At 36.4% G+C, this 19,919-nt stretch overlaps 1 protein-coding gene across 1 annotated transcript in view; it reads right to left on the reverse strand.

Moving 5' to 3' along the window:
• The window catches only part of LOC114646965 (protein bicaudal C homolog 1-like), a 370,919-nt gene that overhangs the window by 20,020 nt on the left and 330,980 nt on the right, over window positions 1-19,919 (reverse strand). The window lies entirely within an intron of this gene.

A 19,919-nucleotide genomic window follows, 5' to 3' on the forward strand; every position in this document is an offset into this window, starting at 1 on the left:
TGCAATCCATTTGTGACAGCCAAGTTTAGATTGTGACCGAAGCAGTATAGCCGCGGCCAATGCAGGGACCTGATTGCGGCATGAATGTTGGCAGCGTTGTCAGTGGTTATGGCTGAAAGTTTTTTCTTGTCAAGTTGCCATTCCTGAAGTGCAGCTCTGAGCGCAGCAGCAAGATTGTCCGCTGTATGACTCTCAGGAAAATACGTAGTTTGGAGGCATTTGGATTCAAGTTTCCAGTCAGGTGTAATAGTATGGACAGTCAGAGACATAAATGGTGTCATGTTAACTGACGACCACATGTCAGTTGTTAAGGAATAACTGTCTGCCGCTGACAGCAGCACTTGAACATTGTCTCTAACTTTACTATATAAATGTGGGACGGCTGTTTGTGAGAAATATTTCCGTCCAGGCAGCTCGTACTGGGCATCTAGGACCTTTACCATGTCTGTAAAGGACTTTTTTTCCACTGTGTGGAAAGAGACCATTTCCTTCGCCAAGTATTTTGTCACTGCATCAGTACAGGTTTTCCAACGGACACTGTCCCTTTTGTACTTTGTTGCTTTCCCCGAAGGCCCCCATTATCGTCGGCTGCATACTGGCGGTGGACCTAGATGTTGTTGGTCCTGCATCAGGAGGCGTTGAAACTGTTGCACTGAGTGAACTCGGGTCCATCCTCGCAGCAGTGAGTGGATGGTGGTTTCGTATATGCGACCTTAGGTTCGAGGTATTTCCATCTCTCGCGGTCACCTTTTTGTTGCACAATTTGCAAATTGCCTCGTCTGTATTTACCGCCTCTCCCTTCTCGTTCGGTCGAAACCCGAAATACTGCCAAACTGCAGAAGTTGTGTTCTTTTTCGAGACCAGGTCACTTGGTGCGCGACTCGCCATCTTTCCCCACCTCTCTCTTTCTCCTCCACGCTGTCACATGATGACAACCACGCATACGCATTTTTAGGCATTAAATAAATTATACTTAATATTTAATCCTTGTCTCCCATATAAGTGCATTGTTTTTATGACGGTATAATGGTATTGAAACTGATACCGTTGCTATTTTTAGATCCCGCGGGATACCATATTACCGTATTACCGCCCAAGCCTAGTGTGCAGTATGAAGAAAGTTTTTGTACAGGTTCTTGGCACATGCCGTTTTAAAACTTAATTTAGCACCAGTGTAGTCATGGTATGTATATTTTACAGTAACCATTGTGGCTTTCCCAACAGCAACTTAAAAATAATCATGAGCTAGTGCATAAAAAATTCAAATGACAGTCATTTAAATAAGCAAAATTTTTTAAATAATATCACTAAGGTGTTCATGATTCAACACACTAAAAGAATAAAGCAATCATTAATACTAATTCACATCACAATATTGCACAAGTATATTCAAAGAACCAAACATTACAATATAGCTACTTAGTGATCTGCAGCTCTATACTACATGTGTGGCTTTCATTTGCCATTAATCTCTAATAAGCTAAAGTAATATTTTTACCTATTAAATGCCGGAGATATTTCAAAATTTATTTTTGAATTTTACTGTTGCACTTAAACTAAAAATAGTACATTCATATAATCATATCCTAACAAAAAAATTCTGATGCATCTCAGTAAATATGGTTACTGCTGGAGTGGTGAATGAAAGCTTATTCTTCATGAAGATATGGTAATGAGTATGGAAATGGTAATATAGTATCTTAATGACAGGTTACTTTAGGCATTGTTAAATTTCACCTTTTATATTTGTGCTAAACTGAATGCAGGAACTAATTAGAGTTAAAAACAAGAAACAATGCTTCTTAGTTGTTTAACACACACTACAGTAATCCCTCCTCGATCGCGGGGGGTTGCGTTCCAGAACCCCCTGCGAAAGGTGAAAATCCGCGAAGTAGAAGCCATATGTTTATATGGTTATTTTTATATTGTCATGGTTGGGTCACAGATTTGCACAGAAACACAGGAGGTTGTAGAGAGACAGGAACTTTATTCAAACACTGCAAACAAACATTTGTCTCTTTTTCAAAAGTTTAAACTGTGCTCCATGACAAGACAGAGATAACAGTTCTGTCTCACAATTAAAAGAATGCAAACATATCTTCCTCTTCAAAGGAGTGTGCGTCAGGAGCAGAGAATGTCAGAGAGAGAGAGAGAGAAAAAAGCAAACAATCAAAAATCAATAGGGCTGTTTGGCTTTTAAGTATGCGAAGCACCGCCGGACAAAGCAGCTGCAAGGAAGGGAGCAATGTGAAGGTAGTCTTTCAGCATTTTTTAGAGGAGCGTCCGTATCCTCTAGGCCAGTGTGCGAACAGCCCCTCTGCTCACACCCCCTCCGTCAGGAGCAGAGAATGTCAGACAGAGTGAGAGAGACAGAGAAAAACAAACAATCAAAAATCAATACGTGCTGTTCGAGCTTTTAAGTATGCGAAGCACCGTGCGGGAAGCATGTCGCTTGACAAAGCAGCTGCACAGAAGGGAGCAATGTGAAGATAATCTTTCAGCATTTTTAGACGAGCGTCCGTATAGTCTAGGGGTGCGAACAGCCCCCCTGCTCACACCCCCTCCGTCAGGAGCAGAGAATGTCAGAGCGAGAGAGAGAGAGAGAAATGTAAACAATCAAAAATCAATACGTGCTGTTTGATCTTTTAAGTATGTGAAGCACCGTGTGGGAAGCATATCGCTTGACAAAGCAGCCACATGTAAGCCCAGCAAGGAAGGGAGCAATGTGAAGGTAATCTTTAAGCGTTTTTTGAGGAGCGGCCGTATCCTCTACGGGTGCGAACAGCCCCGTGCTCACAATATATTTGAGGAGTTTTATTTAAAACGTAATACGCGCTCTGGTTGGGTAGCTTCTCAGCCATCTGCCAATAGTGTACCTTGTATGAAATCAACTGGGCAAACCAACTGAGGAAGCATGTACCAGAAATTAAAAGACACATTGTCCTCAGAAATCCGCGAACCAGCAAAAAAATCCGCTATACATATTTAAATATGCTTACATATAAAATCCGCGCTAGAATGAAGCCGCGAAAGTCGAAGCGCGATATAGCGAGGGATTACTGTATTTCAAACAGTGTGCTTACTATACAGCACAAGTAGGTTTCACCCGTAGGCTAAGATTTTAAATGCTTCCAAACTGCATTTAACTTTTATATGTAAGTTCAGTATACTAAACTGTACTCAGTTTCTTTAGTATGAGTTTTAAAATCTGGCTGTCAAAGAAAATAATAACAATAATGTGTTGTACAGCATTATGCAAGTCTTGATAACTTATTACTAAGGCCTGGAAAAGTTAACACATTAAACAGCCAACATTAACCATAAAATTAATTGTGTTGAAAAATACTGTCGCATCCTGGGCCAGCAACGAGGTGACTGCGTCAGGCAGTGCTTTGGTCAAGGCGGCTTTTTCCTGTAATTTTTTATTTTTTAAACATTACAATACAATAACAAAGTTAAGTGTGAACTTAAAGTATTATATACACATCCAGTGCTATACTTATATACTACCTTAAAAATTTTGAGAAAATTTTATTTAAAAGTTTCAAATTACATGTTTCACAATGCCTTGCCATATGTCAGGACATGGTACTAGTATTCATTTCCTTGCTTTATATATACCAACATTGGTGCAACGGAGTGGGAGGAAGAGGGGTTTTATGGTAGTCCTGGAGCAATACTAAAGAAAAGTAGCAACGGTAAAAATTACGCTATCTTTTTTTTCCCCCATGTAATTTTTCTGTAAGCTTACAGTGCTGACAGCCCTAATATAATGACAAAATTATGCAAAACAGAAGTGTAATGATTATCCCTACAGATTATTCCAGTTTTCAGAATCGTCACAAATTTAAGAATGCAACATAACCACCCAAGTAAAGCATGGTGTCGATAGCAGTAACTGAGATCTTTTTTTAGAGTGCCAGGAGCAAAGGTGTAGGTTCAGTAGTGTTTTCCAGCTGTTTTTCTTTCTTGCCACATTTTTTGTAACCCTAAAAACTTCAAGGCATACCACAATTCTACCAACCAAAAAGGCATTAAATCTATACACTTGCTAAACTGTCCAAAGCTGTGGGACTTTCAGAGATGCAGCCAACAAGAAAAAAAAAAAAAAAATCAGCTTGGAGGTTGGCATTCACTGAGCACTTTTGACTCATTTTCCCAGCTGCTCTGTCCCTTTGCCAACTAATACAGGTGGTCCTTTACAGCACACCTTGGTAGCCCTCATTGCACACCAGTTGAAAAAACTCTTGTTTAGAGTATAATTATAAAGTCGTTGATGGTGATGAACAATTCAGGATGGCAGTTTTAATGTATGCCCATTAAAGAGATGCTTATTTTCAATTAAGTCAGTCTTTAGCAGTGCATTCAAAATCTACAGTTGTTTTGATCATTGAATGTTACTTTGACACGTCTGTGTCTCTTATGCCATACCAATTTGAAAATGAATATATTGGCCTTGTTTTCTTATCGCCTTCTTTTCAACCGGTTGAAAAGGCATTCAAATTCAGATTGTACTTGCTCAAGTAGAATTTTATTAAAAGGTTACGTTGCAGGTCATTGTTTACTAAACTATGCCATTAAAATTTTAAAAGTTCCTCGTGTTGATTAATTTTGTGATTCAGTGTATATTTACTTCATGATTTCGATTAGATTACGTAAAATGTATGCATTTATTTTATGATTGCATGTGTTAATATTAGATTAATCGTGATTAATTCTATACAATTATGTGATTTTTTTAAAATCGATTCACAGCCCTACGTATTACTAATCCTTGAACTTATGACTGAACTCCCCATGCATCTGCATCACTAATTATGCAAAGTAAATCTCAAATTATTATATCTTCAAGGCTTAAATCAGATCAGATTAAAAACACACCAATTTCTGTTTTTTTAAATAATAATTATAAAAAAATAAAGTGAGATGAACATCTTTGCCACATAACTCCTAGTATGATCAGGTAAGCATCTACTCTTTCCATATCAAGAATTTTGCACATAATTAAAAGATATTATTCGCAAGGCTATTTTGTACTGAAGCTCAGGACTGTCACAAAAAAAAGTACTGCAATATTATTACACAATTTCAAAATAATTATCACACTATTTTGCAAAAGTATAGAATTATTTTGCAGTTATTACTATGTAATATTGCCTATTACTTTCGGGGTCAGTGTGTATATGTATGCTTTTGGTTGTCTCGTGGAATGGGGTGAATACTTATACAATTAATTTTTTGTGCTTTATATTTATAATTAATTTAGATCACTTTGACATTAACAAGTATTTTTCTGCTGATCGGTGGCAAAATAAAAACTAATTAAACACATTATTATTCAATGTTTTATAAGCACTCTATTGTCACATATGTGTAAATATAGCTACAAGAACAAAAAGAATATTAACTAATTGATGATTACAATGTGACTGATAGAGGTTAGTGATGTTGCCTCATACTTCCAGACTCAAATACTAGTTCTACCATTTTGTGTGAAATTTGCACATCCTCCCACTGTTCACGTATGTTTTAACACAGTACTCTCCTCCCACCAGAACACATTTCAAAGACACACACTTACACTGCTAATATACAGTAGAGTATATATGTGAGTGAATGTGTGCCCTGGTTTCTGCTCTGTGCCTGAACCTGGCAGATTAGGGACTTCCCTCACAAGCCTGGTAAGGTAAGTGGGTTTGCAAAATCAGGTAATAAATTTTCAATGAATTGCAAAAGAAAACTAGTAATAACAGCTTTAGTTAAAAACTGTTGTAAATCATTTTGGTAAAGCATATTCAAAATATGCAAGGATCATCAAAAGATATGAAACTATAAAACAAAGTCTTTGTGATGAAATTACATTTAAAAACCTTAAAATATAATAAAGATTCATTCAACTGCATAGCAAGCTGTATCCCCAGAAAAACTAAATGAATGTTATTTAGTTCACAGCACATGAAAGACTAAGTATATTCCAGTAACTCAGAAGTATTACTGACATTTCCAGTATTCAGTGCTGTAACAAGTAATTACCTGCTGTTAACCACAATTACTGATATCAACCAATCCAAAAAACTTGCAGGAAAACTGTGCAGACTCTGGTGCTGTCAGTTAAGAATGCTAGCTCTGTATGACCACTCTACCTATGTTAAAACATCTTTACTAAACTTTCATCTGATTAAAACTAAATACATATCTATAGTGTCTCTTTAGTTTTTATCACTTGACTGCACGCTATGAGTGTGCTTAATCTCTTCCTCCAGCTGTCACTAGACAACTAAAGCACACATGTGCACCTTGATACTGGCAGTAGCAGGCAATATTGTGAAATAAAACCAATACTTTAATAGAATAACACATTTATTGCAAAATAGCTTAACATGTTTGCAAAACAGAACAAATTATTTGCAAAATAGTGCAATCTTTTCTTTGAGTGGGGGGAATAGGCTTCTGTAGTTTTTGTGCTTGCTTGATCTTGAAAGCAGATTTAGAGAACTTGTCAGACCTACTGTAATGAAAATGTTTATCTATGCACTGGTTAGTTACCTATATGCAATTACATTCCAAAATTCAATATAACATGACCTAATAATTAACAGTGACGCATGGAAAGAATATAAGAAAGACAGAATCTTGCACCAAATTGCAGCTTTATTTGGAGCCGGCCTTTTGATTGTTGTATGTCAGTCACAAACTGTACAGGTCATTGCAATTGATGCTTGGGTCAACAGTATACATACTTCAACTGCTGGTACAGAGTAATACAAACTGACATTCACATCTCTGCGGCAGCACACCGGGTCTGTGTATAGCAGCGTTACTCAAACCACTATTATTGGCTTGCAAATGGGTTTTTTTGGGGGGGGTTACCAAAGTAATCAACAGCACTGTGCGATACATTTCAGTTTCCAAGTCAGCTTGTTTCAACAAGGTGGCAGTTGCAATTACTGCTAGTGGGTCATCAATTAATTTAAAAAGGCAAAACTGAGGAGCATAAAGGTTGAGAAATAATGGTGAACGCAAGGCTGTGCGGACCAAATGCATAAAGATTAGCCATGTGAAGTGGTACTGATTAAAACAAACCATAAAGGCCCCTCCAAAAGTCAGAAAACATGAAACCCTGTGAAATAACAACAATGACAACGAAAGATTTATAACTTTGGCTGGTTCTGGCAATTTCGAGAACATTTTTACCATATTGTTTTCATATGGTCCTCAGCTGTAAGTATAAATTACCTCAACTTGGTTGGCTGACAGTACAACTGGATGCTCTTTGTATCAAATAAACCATTCCAAGAATACATTTTGCAGTAATGTTAACAAACATACTCTGTTAGGAACCATCTCATGAAATTTAATTTTACCCACTTTAAGGTATTTTAAAGTTGTACTTTTTTAGTACCAGAATTATAAGTAAGAATGTTAAGGCATGAGATTAACATGGACACATTGGACAGAGGCCAAATTTTCAATATTCTCCTTTCAAAAATAAAACATTACACATTACAACTCAGAGTTGCTACTTTTAGGTTCAGCTTCATAGATCACTGATCCAGTGCACTCAGAACTGAAAGAAAGCCTCTTTTCTACAGGAAACCCATCAGTATGATACAGATGCAATTTTAAAAGTGCTACTAGGAAAAATCACTCTATAACCATCATAACTTCTGTGATAATGCCATTGGGGAACAAACGTTCTAGTTCTTGAAAAACAGCCTAGTCAAAATTGAGAATGTTATTATATCAATATGTTGACCGATATTAGTAGACTTAATACATCTCCATTTTATAAGACACAGAAGGGAATGTGGGACTGCTTAAAGTTTGTCTCTTTTTTGGACCAATAAGCTGTATGAAGAATACTAAACTATCATACACTGTTAATGCTAATTGTATATTATACTGGAGACCTACTTGTTTAAAGTATAACTAAAAAAAGAAAGTTCTGAGACCTTGTAAATACTTACAGTAGCTCAGAGAACCCAAAAGCCCCACCAACCAAAAAGACTGCTGGACCACTTTTCTCTTGATTTACTGGATTAGCGTCTACAAGATTCTTTTAACAGGTGGGCTCTTTACGTATCTTTAAGATAGCTTTTCAGAAAAAGCACCAGTGGGAGTAGGAAGGAAGGAAGCCTTTAATGTCATTGTACCAGTACAATGAAATTGTAAAAGCTACATCAGCAAAGGTGCAAGTACAACAAAAAAACAAATAATGTAAAAAGCAAACAACCTATGAAAAATAAATAAATACATAAATAAATAAGGGATGGAAATTGTTATCCACTAAAGTAAGCACTGTACAAAGCAGAGGGGGAAAGCTTTCGTCAAAGCAAGGATTGAGTAACAGATTTGAATTTCGTTCACCAAACCTGAATTGGATCACAGCAAATCTTTAGGGGTGTCAGAGCAAAATAATCCGGGATACATATCTTGTATTAGGAAAAAATAGATGCCCCTGCTGATAAAATCTTTTGTTAAGCCAAATGCCTTTCAGTGTGAGAATTATACTGGCTGGTTTAGTTTCAGGAGTTTATTGGTCGAAACCTGCGACTATCTCATGACTAAAATTATTATATATTATATATAATACAAACATTACTTGACAACAGTAAAAAAAAAAAAAAAAAATTGTATATGCCCCATTTTATGCTTCTACAGAGCACTGTACTACAAGATCAATCTTAAAGAATATAAGTAAGTGATAAAAGAGCATCACTGGGGTATTTTTCTCCATATCAGAATAAGGTATCTCTGAGAGTTTAAGTGTAACAAAAGGAATGGTTTATTTAAGCCAAAGCCCAAAGAGTTGCATGGGAGAAGATAAAGTATCCAATAACTATACAATCAAAAAACAAAATAAAGCCTACTTCTCCACTAGGTCTGACACTACATATTTTAAACCTGTCTGTTAATCAGGATCACCTGTCCTCTTTTCTAGCTCCTGTCACCTGTTGTCTCTTAATCTTTAGTGTGTACCTTCTGGATAATCAGTCACCATCCAACATATCAATCACAAATTTACTCTAAATTTTAGAATTGTTTCGGGGTGTGTCAGATGTTGTTTTCAAGCATTGGCCAGGAGATGTCACAGGCTATCCCTCAGCACTCATCTAATGCTCTGAAAGTGTCTGGCCTCCAAGGCAGCTTTACAGTATATATTTATTTTATTTTTCAAAAGGTTGATTCAGTACAACTCCACCAGCCAGTTCTGAGGTTTCTAATGTAAAGTATTTACTTCAAACTGTTACATTGGCATTTTATGATTTACCTGACCATCCTCCCCTTTTATTCTCTCTGATTTTTGAACACTGCTGATGAAAAGTGACAAACAGATACAAGATTTAAAAATACGCTAATATCCCTTGGAATGCTAAGTCATTAAATAAGCACAGACTGTGGTGTTTTTTTGGGGTTTTATTTACATCTGTAAAATGGGCATTGTGCAGAATTTCTGCACTTTTTCAACCTTTCATAATTTTATAAATACTCATTTACTCATTTCTTGCCTTTGTTGAAATTAATTTTTTAAAGTGTCTCTTAACGTGCCTTACCACTGGACTGGTGTGATTATGATGGATAATAGATTGCCACACACCGTAAATGACCTACAGAGCTATTTTATTTTCTTATCTTTCAACTGATGTATTAACATTGAAATCCCTGAAGCCTATGAAAAAAACTCATAATCCCGGGCCACCTTAAGTTCCTTCACACCTCTCCTTATCAGTGTCTTTTGTTTTGCAATTGTGTCCATCAGCACAAGCAGCCTGCTATCCCATCCCCCATCGACAGAGCTCAGCTTAGGCAAAAAGTTCTCCCAGCTCAAGTGTGTTTATCTGCATGTGAGGTGCCTGGAGTTGTATAGGGTAAATAATATATTGTTATTTGGAATACATACATTTCACGTGTGTTCCATGTCTACAGCGATCTGTGTAACTGTAGGATGAAAGGAAATGCGAGGCAAGAAATGCTGAACACATACCTAAAGGAGAAACCTTTTTCATGTTATACTAATAATGACGTGAAGTGTATAATGTGAATAAGACTTTAGTCCAAATATCAAATAAACGTGCACTTTTATTCAAGAATTTAACCAAAGGAAAAAAAAATCATTCAATTTACATGTTGCTGTCAATGAGTTAAAAACCTAACCACAAATGTCAATCGACAGAAAGTTGATGTGTATTCTTGGATGGTGCAGAGGTAAGAACTGCTGTCTTATAACCAAAAGGTTCAGAGTTCAAGACCGGTCGCTTCACGTTTTGAGTAGTGAGCTGCTATTATTATTACTATAATATAATAAAAACATACCTTTAATTTGAGTCTGTGACACCTGGTGTAAATTTTGGCTACCTGTAAAAGTTAGCACTTTTTTTTATTATTCAGTTTTATTCTGTCAGTGACGTTCATGTGGTACAACGAACTTGCCTCTACCTCTTCGAGTTGATGATGTTTATCTCCATTCTCTTAACAAGAGCTGCGATGTCCCGTGACCACTATCAGACTATCATGTGGCATCTGCGCTTTGACAACAATGACACCCGTGCAGAACATGTGAAAAACAACAGGTTTGCTGCGATTTTGGACATCTGGCAATGTTTTGATGAGATCTGTGTTTTGTGTTTCAACCCAAGGGCAAAGACTTTCCGAGTCTGTGGTCATAAAGCTTATGGAGCCGTTTTTGGACAAAGGCAGAACCGTAACAGACAGCTGCTTCACAGCTCTTTCGTTGGCCAATAGACTGCTGCACTGCACAGCAACGCAACTCTGCTTGGCACCATAAGGAAAATGGGACTTCCACCTGCAGCTACAGTCACTTTAGTATGCAAGCAATTTGCCATGCTAGTGTTTAGATCTGGCAGTGCCAAAAAAAAATCATTCACATGACATTTTGATATGAATGTCCATGTGCAAGGAAAAGTAACATTTTTTACGAGTACCATAAATTTACATGGAACGTCACAGATTCGCATCAAATGTATGTTTTTATTATATGATAATATAATATTATTATAATAATAAAAATAATAAATAATAATAAAAATAATTTTGGGTGGGCGTAGCAGGCTGTGCTCTGCTAATCTACACATTTGCAAAACAAAAGTGGGCTATTAGTGCAGTGTTAAGGAGCAACACACTCCTTGGCGTATGTCAGGAAAATTTAAGGAAGTCAGGGACAATGAAAAAAATCGTAAGCTTCACGGATTTCAGTGTTAAATACTTAGAAAATCATTTAGGTTTAAATATCCAAATCTGCAAGATGCATAGTCTCTCTCTTAATCCAACTATTATTTAGTGAGAAAACAGCTTGAGACAGAAATATTTAATAAATAAAAATTATGCTCAGATTGTACAGTGCCAGCTAAATGAGAGATTGTGCTATGAGGACAAATCAGATAACATGCCATGACAGCAGCAGCATATTTCTTAGCTTATATTGCAATTAATTTTCTATCCACAAGATGGAGTAGAGAGCTATGAGACAAATTAAGCATGTTCACACTTGCACTTCTGTCACCTGCTTGTGAGGGAGACTGTGCATAACAAAGCAATATATTATGTAGAACAGACAAATGTTTATTTGGAAGTAGTCTGCTTTGTCTATTTCTTTGTGAATGGGGTTATAACGAAAAAGATAAACGATAAGCAGCACTGAGAAAATGCAGAGAAGGACTGATTATTTTCAGTCAGGCAACAGTAGATTACTTCCGCTAAGCTACTTTCTGGACGTTGACCAAATATTTTGTAAACCATGTTTTCCACAACTATGCCTGTACATTTATCTTCATTCAATACATTTTTACTAATATTCAGAGTATAAATGAATGCACCCGATCTGTCTGCAGTTTCCTCTGCGTGTGGGTACATTCCTCAACTCCCCAGAAATCCAAGTTTCTGAACACTGGGTAATAATGTGGGGGAGACAGGACTTGGGTGTTTCATAACTTAATAACAAAAAATGTAAAAGTTTTGCTTTTCTCCCTTCCCCACCATAAACTATCATCTATGGGGGTGAGCGAAAGTTTTAGATTTGTCAAAAATTTCTATCTCCGTTTTTTTTGACGGATCTTAACATTTTAGGGTTCCCTGATCCAAGACTATTAATATCTCGATGATGAGTGTGTGTTTGTGTGTAAGTTTCTTGAGGACAGTCTAGAGCTAAAACAGCTGGACAGAAAAATAAACTCGGAAGTTAAGCCGTATTATGAGATGAGTATGTGCCAATTAGTTTTTGAGCCAAATCATGTAAGAGAAATAGACACGCTAGATGAACCCTCAAATACAGTAATTCTGCAATTAATTATAAATTCTTCTCATAAATAGCTATCATAATGACCTATTTTATGATCAGAAAGATTTACTACAATAATGCTGATAATTACTGAAATGTTATAGAATAATTTGGGTAACTTGGTTTCTAGGGCGCAAAGCCTAAAGACATGCAAGTCCAAATTTTTTATGATAACATCACGCATTAGAAAGTCCAAAGAAAAGTTTGTTACTTGCTCAACTTGAGACCTTAACATTATTAATTCTCCAAACCAATGTTTCATAAACTATTGATATCCATGACCCAATTTGGGTGGCAAAGTCTGGGATAGGTTACCACATGACTGTGTAGTAAAATAAGCCAAGTTCATCAAAGTACAAATTTTGTGTACAAGAGATAAAGTGACCATGGTTTAGCATAATATTTATTATTTATTATATTAGTAGATTGCAATCTGAGGTGTAGCCTATTAGCAATGTCATTGATGCCTCACAAAGAGCTATTGTTACTATGGTATGAAAATATACTGCTCAAAAATATTAATGGAACACTTTTTAATCAGAGAATAGCATCAAGTCAATGAAGCTTATGGGATATTGATCTGGTCAGATACTGTAAGTAGCAGAGGCGGTTGTTAATCAGTTTCAGCTGTTTTGGTGTCAATGAAATTAACAACAGGTGCATTAGAGGGGCAACAATGAGATGACCCCGAAAACAGGAATGGTTTAACAGGTGGAGGCCACTGACATTTTTCCCTCCTCATCTTTTCTGACTGTTTCTTCACTAGATTAGTAGTACTAGGGTGTTGTACCATGTTAGCCATTATGAATGTAGAGAAAAGCCAAGCAAAATGACACATTTTATTGGCTAACTAAAAAGATTACAATATGCAAGCTTTCGAGGCAACTCCGGCCCCTTCTTCAGGTAAGATGTATATTTAGTTAGCCAATAAAAGGTGTCATTTTGCTTGGCTTTTCACTACATTCACTAGTTTAGGATATGGCTATGATCAGTGTCACTACTGGTAGCATGAGGCGATACCTGGACCCTACAGAGGTTGTACAGGTAGTCCAACTTCTCCAGGATGGCACATCAATATGTGCCATTGCCAGAAGGTTTGCTGTGTCTCCCAGCACAGTCTCAAAGTCATGGAGGAGATTCCAGGAGACAAGCAGATTCTCTAGGAGAGCTGGACAGGGCCGTAGAAGGTCCTTAACCCATCAGCAGGACCGGTATCTGCTCCTTTGGGCAAGGAGGAACAAGATGAGCACTGCCAGAGCCCTACAAAATTACCTCCAGCAGTCTACTGGTGTGAATGTCTCTGACCAAACAATCAGAAACAGACTTCATGAAGGTGGCCTGAGGGCCAAACGTCCTCTTGACTGTCATTAGGTATTGGGATGAAATCCTTGGACCCATTGTCAGACCCTGTGTTGGTGTAGTGGGTCCTGGGTTCCTCTTGGTACACGACAATGCCCGACCTCGTGTGGCGAGAGTATGTAGGCAGTTCCTGGAGGAAGAAGAAATTGATACCATTGACTGGCCCCCATGCTTGCCTGACCTAAATCCAATAGAACACCTCTGGGACATTATGTTTAAGTCCATCCAACGCTGCTGGGTTGCAACTCAGACTGTTCAGGAACTCAGTGATGCCCTGGTCCAGATCTGAGAGGAGATCCCCATGACACCATCTGTCATTTCATTAGGAGCATGCCCTGGCGTTGTCAGACATGCACACAAGCACGTGGGGGCCATACAAACTACTGAGTACGATTTTGAGTTGCTGTAATGAAATTTGAGCAAAATGGACTATCCTGCCACATCATTTTTTCACATTGATTTTCAGGGTGTCTTTGAATTCAGCCCTCTGTAGGTTGATAATTTTCATTACTATCAAACGACGTGGCATCATTTTGTTCCTAACACATTACCCAGTCCATATCAGTATAGATATCTAGCATGATTTTTTTCCCCATTGAGATCTGATGTGTTTTCAAAGTGTTCCTTTAATTTTTTTGAGACCAACATTTGAAACAGTTAAACTGAATGACAAGAAAAGGCAAGAGGGAATGACAGACAAGTGTGTGAGGTGAAGGGATGGCGGTGATTTGAAATATAAAAAGGAAAAGAATCTGTGAGGGACAAGAATGTGCATATTTTCGGGGTGCTGTAGAGGTCTGACAGTAAGGTGGGGGTGAGTTATATATAGCATCATGGCAGCATTTTATTCAAACTGCAGTTTCAGCAGTCATGTACAACTGGTCGGCGCCTCATCACATGTTCGCCGTTATGGCATAAATTTAATCCACAGTACATCTATAATTGAAGTGCTAAGAAGATTTTGTATTAAGTTTAATGTGCCTAGGCAAGGATGAGTACCTTCTTGTTACACTATTTTGAAGTAGTCTGATAAATTTCAAACTCCTGATACTGTGAAGGAGGTGTTTGTTGAACCAATGAGAGCTGAATGAATACTATAACACACTGAAAAGGTAAGACAGGCTGTATTGTGGACCTTAGAATTCAGGATGGTGTCAATTAGTAGCATTAAACATTTCAGACAGAACTTTTTGTGAATTATTCATCAAGATTTATCCTATCCCCAGTATAAAATTAAAATACTGCATACATTGTTTTAAGAATAATTTTGTTACAGGACTCAACTTTTGTGCTCAGCTTATTGGATTGCTAAATGAAAACTGGAATACACTGAACAACTTATAGACTCATTCAAAATAATGTTTGTTATAATATTGTTAATGATGTAGTTTGTTTAAAAAACTTAAAAAAATAAAAGTAATTTATGATAAGGTAAATAAACAGTATTGATTAATCCTGTTTTGACTACTTTGTTTATTATCCAGTGCCATGGCTTGAGTCAGTAAGTTATCATTCATGCAATCCGTTCAAAAATCATCATAATGTTGAAACTTATGTACCTGTTATAAAGATAACTGAATTTATCTTAACTTGACTAAAGCTTATACTAAGTATTTACCTTACTGTGAGGTCCGTAGGGACATATTCCCTGTTTTGAATAATAATTAATTTTATTAAAAATGTTTGCTTTACACTTTTCTCTTTTAGTAATATTTATATGAGAAATATGCTTGAATAGCAACACAAATTTTTACTGTTTATTTTATGTCCATTGTGCTTTGTCTATGCATGCCTCTGCTGTCATTATGGTAATAATCTTCTTCTTGGTTCCCCATTTGGTATCACTTTCCGTATTTGGGTCCTCAGATTGGAAAGTATAAGAACTCCTGCTTTGAATGAATAATATGCTCTAAATGAATAATATGCAATATTACTATGTGATGCTGATTTGGATGCTGCTCAAACATTTATTAGCACTCATATATGTGTGAGCCATTCCTTCTGAACCTATTGTCAATGACTGGCTCTGCTGTCCCACTCACTGAAAAAACATAGAAATTGTGTAGCCCTGTCTTTTGACTCAGTGGGACAGTCTTGTTTCTTATCCAGTGCCATGAAGATCTGATGATTTTTGAAATGGGCTGTATGAACAATTACTTAACTCAGTGACTCAAATCAGGGTACTGAAATAGATAATTTATTGTATTAATACATTACAAATGCCTTGGTATGTATGATGCTATTTTATATTTAAATAATGTACTGCATTTCCACAGAAATTGGTAATAAACAGAAAATTTAACAACTTGTACATTTTAAGTAGTTTAACAGTATTCAGCTTTTCCATTATCCAACCATCTTTATATCCCATTTACTGGAGGTTAGAAAATTTTGGTTGTACTATATGCTTATTCATTCACTGGTTTTTAATTGCAAAAACACCATGTCCATTATGCGCTTATGCTAGATGCTCCTCTCTGCAGATAGTTTGAATTTCTTATTTATTCAACAACTGATTTCTATTTTGTGAAGTTACAAATAGGAATAGGATTTGTCTGGCTAGAAAAACGTACCGAATTGTCCTTGTATCTTACAGCTACAGAATTCTCTAGAAGCAAACAGCATTAAAGCAAAAAATAGTAAAATAAATGATATTTAAAAACAGACATGGAAGCTATCCAGTGTATTACCATAGTAACATGGCATTATACATTTGAAGGAAAAAAGAATATGTTGCGATTGAGAAAAAAAATACATAAAGTATATTTTTCTTCATTTCAGTAGCCAGATTTTCACTTTAGTCATGGCTGTCAGGTGGTAAACAGTAATGACTCAAAAAATGAACCATAGCCTTTGATTTTGCACACAAATTAAGAAATGATGCATTTAATAATGGCGGGGAGTAAAATGTACAACATCATAATCTTTAAGTGTGTATATGGTACACATAAGGACTCATACATTAAGTGTTTAATTAGTTTTAATTGCCTCTCAATCAATGACAAAATTAGACAGGCATTTCACTGAAAAATTTTGACTAATTCATGCGATTTTTAAATATTTTTGGGTGCTAAATTAAAAAAAATGAAAATAATTTTTTCCTACATAACATTTTTTCACAAAAAACATTTTATAATTTAGTACTTCTGCATTATAACTAAATATTAATATGTTTTTACTTTAATGACGTTTGAATTTAATTTTTTCTATTATTGAAAGCTATACTTAAAGCAATAGCTATTTTTTCCATGTATTTTTTAAAAAGGTCAGAATAGAACCAGAATAACATGTGGTGAAGAGTCCTAGCAACATTTCTTGACCTGTCCTTCCCACAGCAATGATGCACTTCATTGGAGTGTAGCAGATGTACTTCATTATGACTCAGTCAGTTGACCAATGCATTTGTAAATACTTAGTGTGGAGCTTCTGGTTTTGTTGTGGTGTTAATTCATATTCATACTGTTAATTCATATTATGGCCTTGAGAGGTTGTGTGAACAGTTCTTATGTTTTTTTCTGTTTGTGGAAAATCTACACTTAAAAAAAAAAAAAAAAAAAAAAAAAAAATCAGCAACAAAACATAAATTTTATAAAAGATTTTATCACGTCTACTTTGTAATAAAATCTGGTGACCAGGACAAACAGTGGACCCCACACAGTGCCTCCTCTATAACTGTTGAGGAACTAAGGCAATGGACAAAACGTAAGAAGGCAGCGATTGCTTTTAGTATTCCAAAGATACAGAGCGAACTCAAAAATCATAGAAGCAATTAGAATTTCTGTTTCTGCAAATTTAAGGATATAACAGAAACAAATCAGAAAGAAACTGTTCTAACCTTCCATTAGCAATATGGCCTGTACCACATGAACCTACTGTATCAATCCCTACACCACCTGGCAGTCTTGATTTTGTAGAAACTCACTCTGAAGGAGAGAGTACTTCAGGTGAAGAATTTGTCCCAACATGTTCAAGCAATAATCAATAGCCATTCACTCATTGTGAAGTTATTTATTTAGTAAGAGATTAAGACCTTCTCAATGATGCTACATAGTTCTTGGGTCCCAATTAAAATATAAAAACATATTGCATCCAGGCACAATTTTCCTTTGGTACTGAAACAGAGAAGAAGATTTTGCAGCATATTTCAAGAAAGATGAATCCTTAGTTGACTGCTCTGACGTAAATTGCCTAGTGCAGAAACTTGGCAGACAATACAATGCAGAAGAAAGGACAATATTTATAGATGCATCTATAGAAAGCCTAATAAGTGTATTTCTTCATAATGGTAAAAATACATATTGATACCTATTGCTTATTCTGTGCATTTGAAAAAAAACTTACGGAATCTTGAGAAGAAAAACTAAGAGCACTGTCATATATGGGACCTGAAAATTATGTGCATCTTTCTGGGTCTGCAGACAGGATATGCACAATTTCCATGTTTTTTCTGTGAGCAGAACAGCAGAGGAATAAATGATAATGAGTTCAGAAGGAATAGTCAGCCAGAAAAAAGCCAGAGCATGGTGTCAACAAGCATTATCAGACCTAGTTTGGTGGATCCAGATAAAGCATTGCTACCACCACTTCATATTAAGCTTGGTTTGAGGAAGCAGTCTATCAAATCCCTTTAAAAAGATGAAGCCTGTTTTATGGATTGTTCTAAAAGTTTCTGGGTGCTTCTGGGGCTAAATGGAAAGAGGGCATTTTTACCAGCTCTGATATTAGAAAACTGGCTTCTGATGCAGAATTTCATGATGTGATGAATGAGGTGGTTCGGGAGGTTTGAGTATCTAAGAATTCATTTCTAAGTTTGTAGGTAACAATAAAAATGATCCAAATGATTAAGAAATTGTGTAAAATGTATTAGTTAATTTTAAGGAACTGGGTTGCAAAATGAGTCATAAAGTTCACATTTTAGATTTGCTTTTGGAGTTTTTCCCTGAAAATCTTGGAAAGGGATTCCATCAGAATATCAAAGACATGGAAAGAAGGCACCAGGGACTTTGGGATGTCAATATGATGGCAGATTACTGCTGGATGATTCATGGTGACGGACCAGAAAAAGTGTACAAATGACTAGTTATCAACAAAGTTTTGGATCAAAAAAAAAAAAAAATTAACAAGTGACAAAAACTAGACAAATTATATGTAACTACAGTAAATTAATATGTATTATTGTTTCTTTTACTTATATATGTGTCTACATATTAGACTGGACTAAAAATTTTGCATACATAAATACATTTTCGTATCATGTTTTTGTTGGGGCTGTGGAGCCTATCCCAGCAAGCACAGTGCACAAGGCAGAAACAAACCGTGGACAGGGTGCCAGTCCATAGCAGGATGAATCCCCACCACCACCACACACACACACACACAGACAGACAGACACAAGGGCCAATACACCTGTCATGTATGACTTTGGATAGTGGATGAAAACCATAGCACCCGGAGGAAACCCATGCAGTCATGGGGAGAACATATAAACTCCACACAGGTTGTACCCGTGACACAAATCCAGGTCTCTATATTGTGAGGCAGCAGTGCTACTACTGCGCCGCCGTACCACCCTTAATAAATTGTGTAATTTGTTAAATTTTAATTAAAGTTATTTTCAATTTTGTAATTAAATGTCAGATAAAACATTCAAATTGTATTTTGTATTGTGTTCATGAGTGCAAGCAAAAATTTGCAATTAACTCACAATTAAAACTATTTTTCATGAGTTTAACTTTGCAGACCTGTGCTAGCTTTACCATCTTATCTCCAAAACTGAGTATACCCTTTAGGTAGTAAGTTACAACATGTAGAAAATGGAGAACACCAAAATAAACAAACACCTTTATTTATCAGTTTGTAAAACTGCAGATTTAATTGTCAAGATAAGAGAGATATGCAAATTTTAATTATGCGAGTCTGCAGGATGCTGGAAGGATTTGCTATATGACAACTCAGAAGAATAGAATCGATGCAAAATGGATCATAGTCGACACCACAAATAGTGCCAATGGCACATGCTGAAAACACATAGGCACAGATGTATTGCAGGTTTATGGGATCTGAGAATGACAGTGGGATTCTTAAGATTATTTGCTTGCACTGTTAGTTCCATGTGGCGAGTATTGCAACAATGAAGGTAACATGCCAAATGTAAACAAAGCCCTGCTGGGTGCAGTGACCAACAGCACTTCAATGCATGGACATACTGTACTTAACTGCTATGTGTTGAGAGTTATGGGCTAGAGAGGGCTACGCTATGCTGCTA

The sequence above is a fragment of the Erpetoichthys calabaricus genome, chromosome 2 (assembly GCF_900747795.2).
Source record: "Erpetoichthys calabaricus chromosome 2, fErpCal1.3, whole genome shotgun sequence".
NCBI classification, from domain to species: Eukaryota; Metazoa; Chordata; class Cladistia; order Polypteriformes; family Polypteridae; genus Erpetoichthys; species Erpetoichthys calabaricus.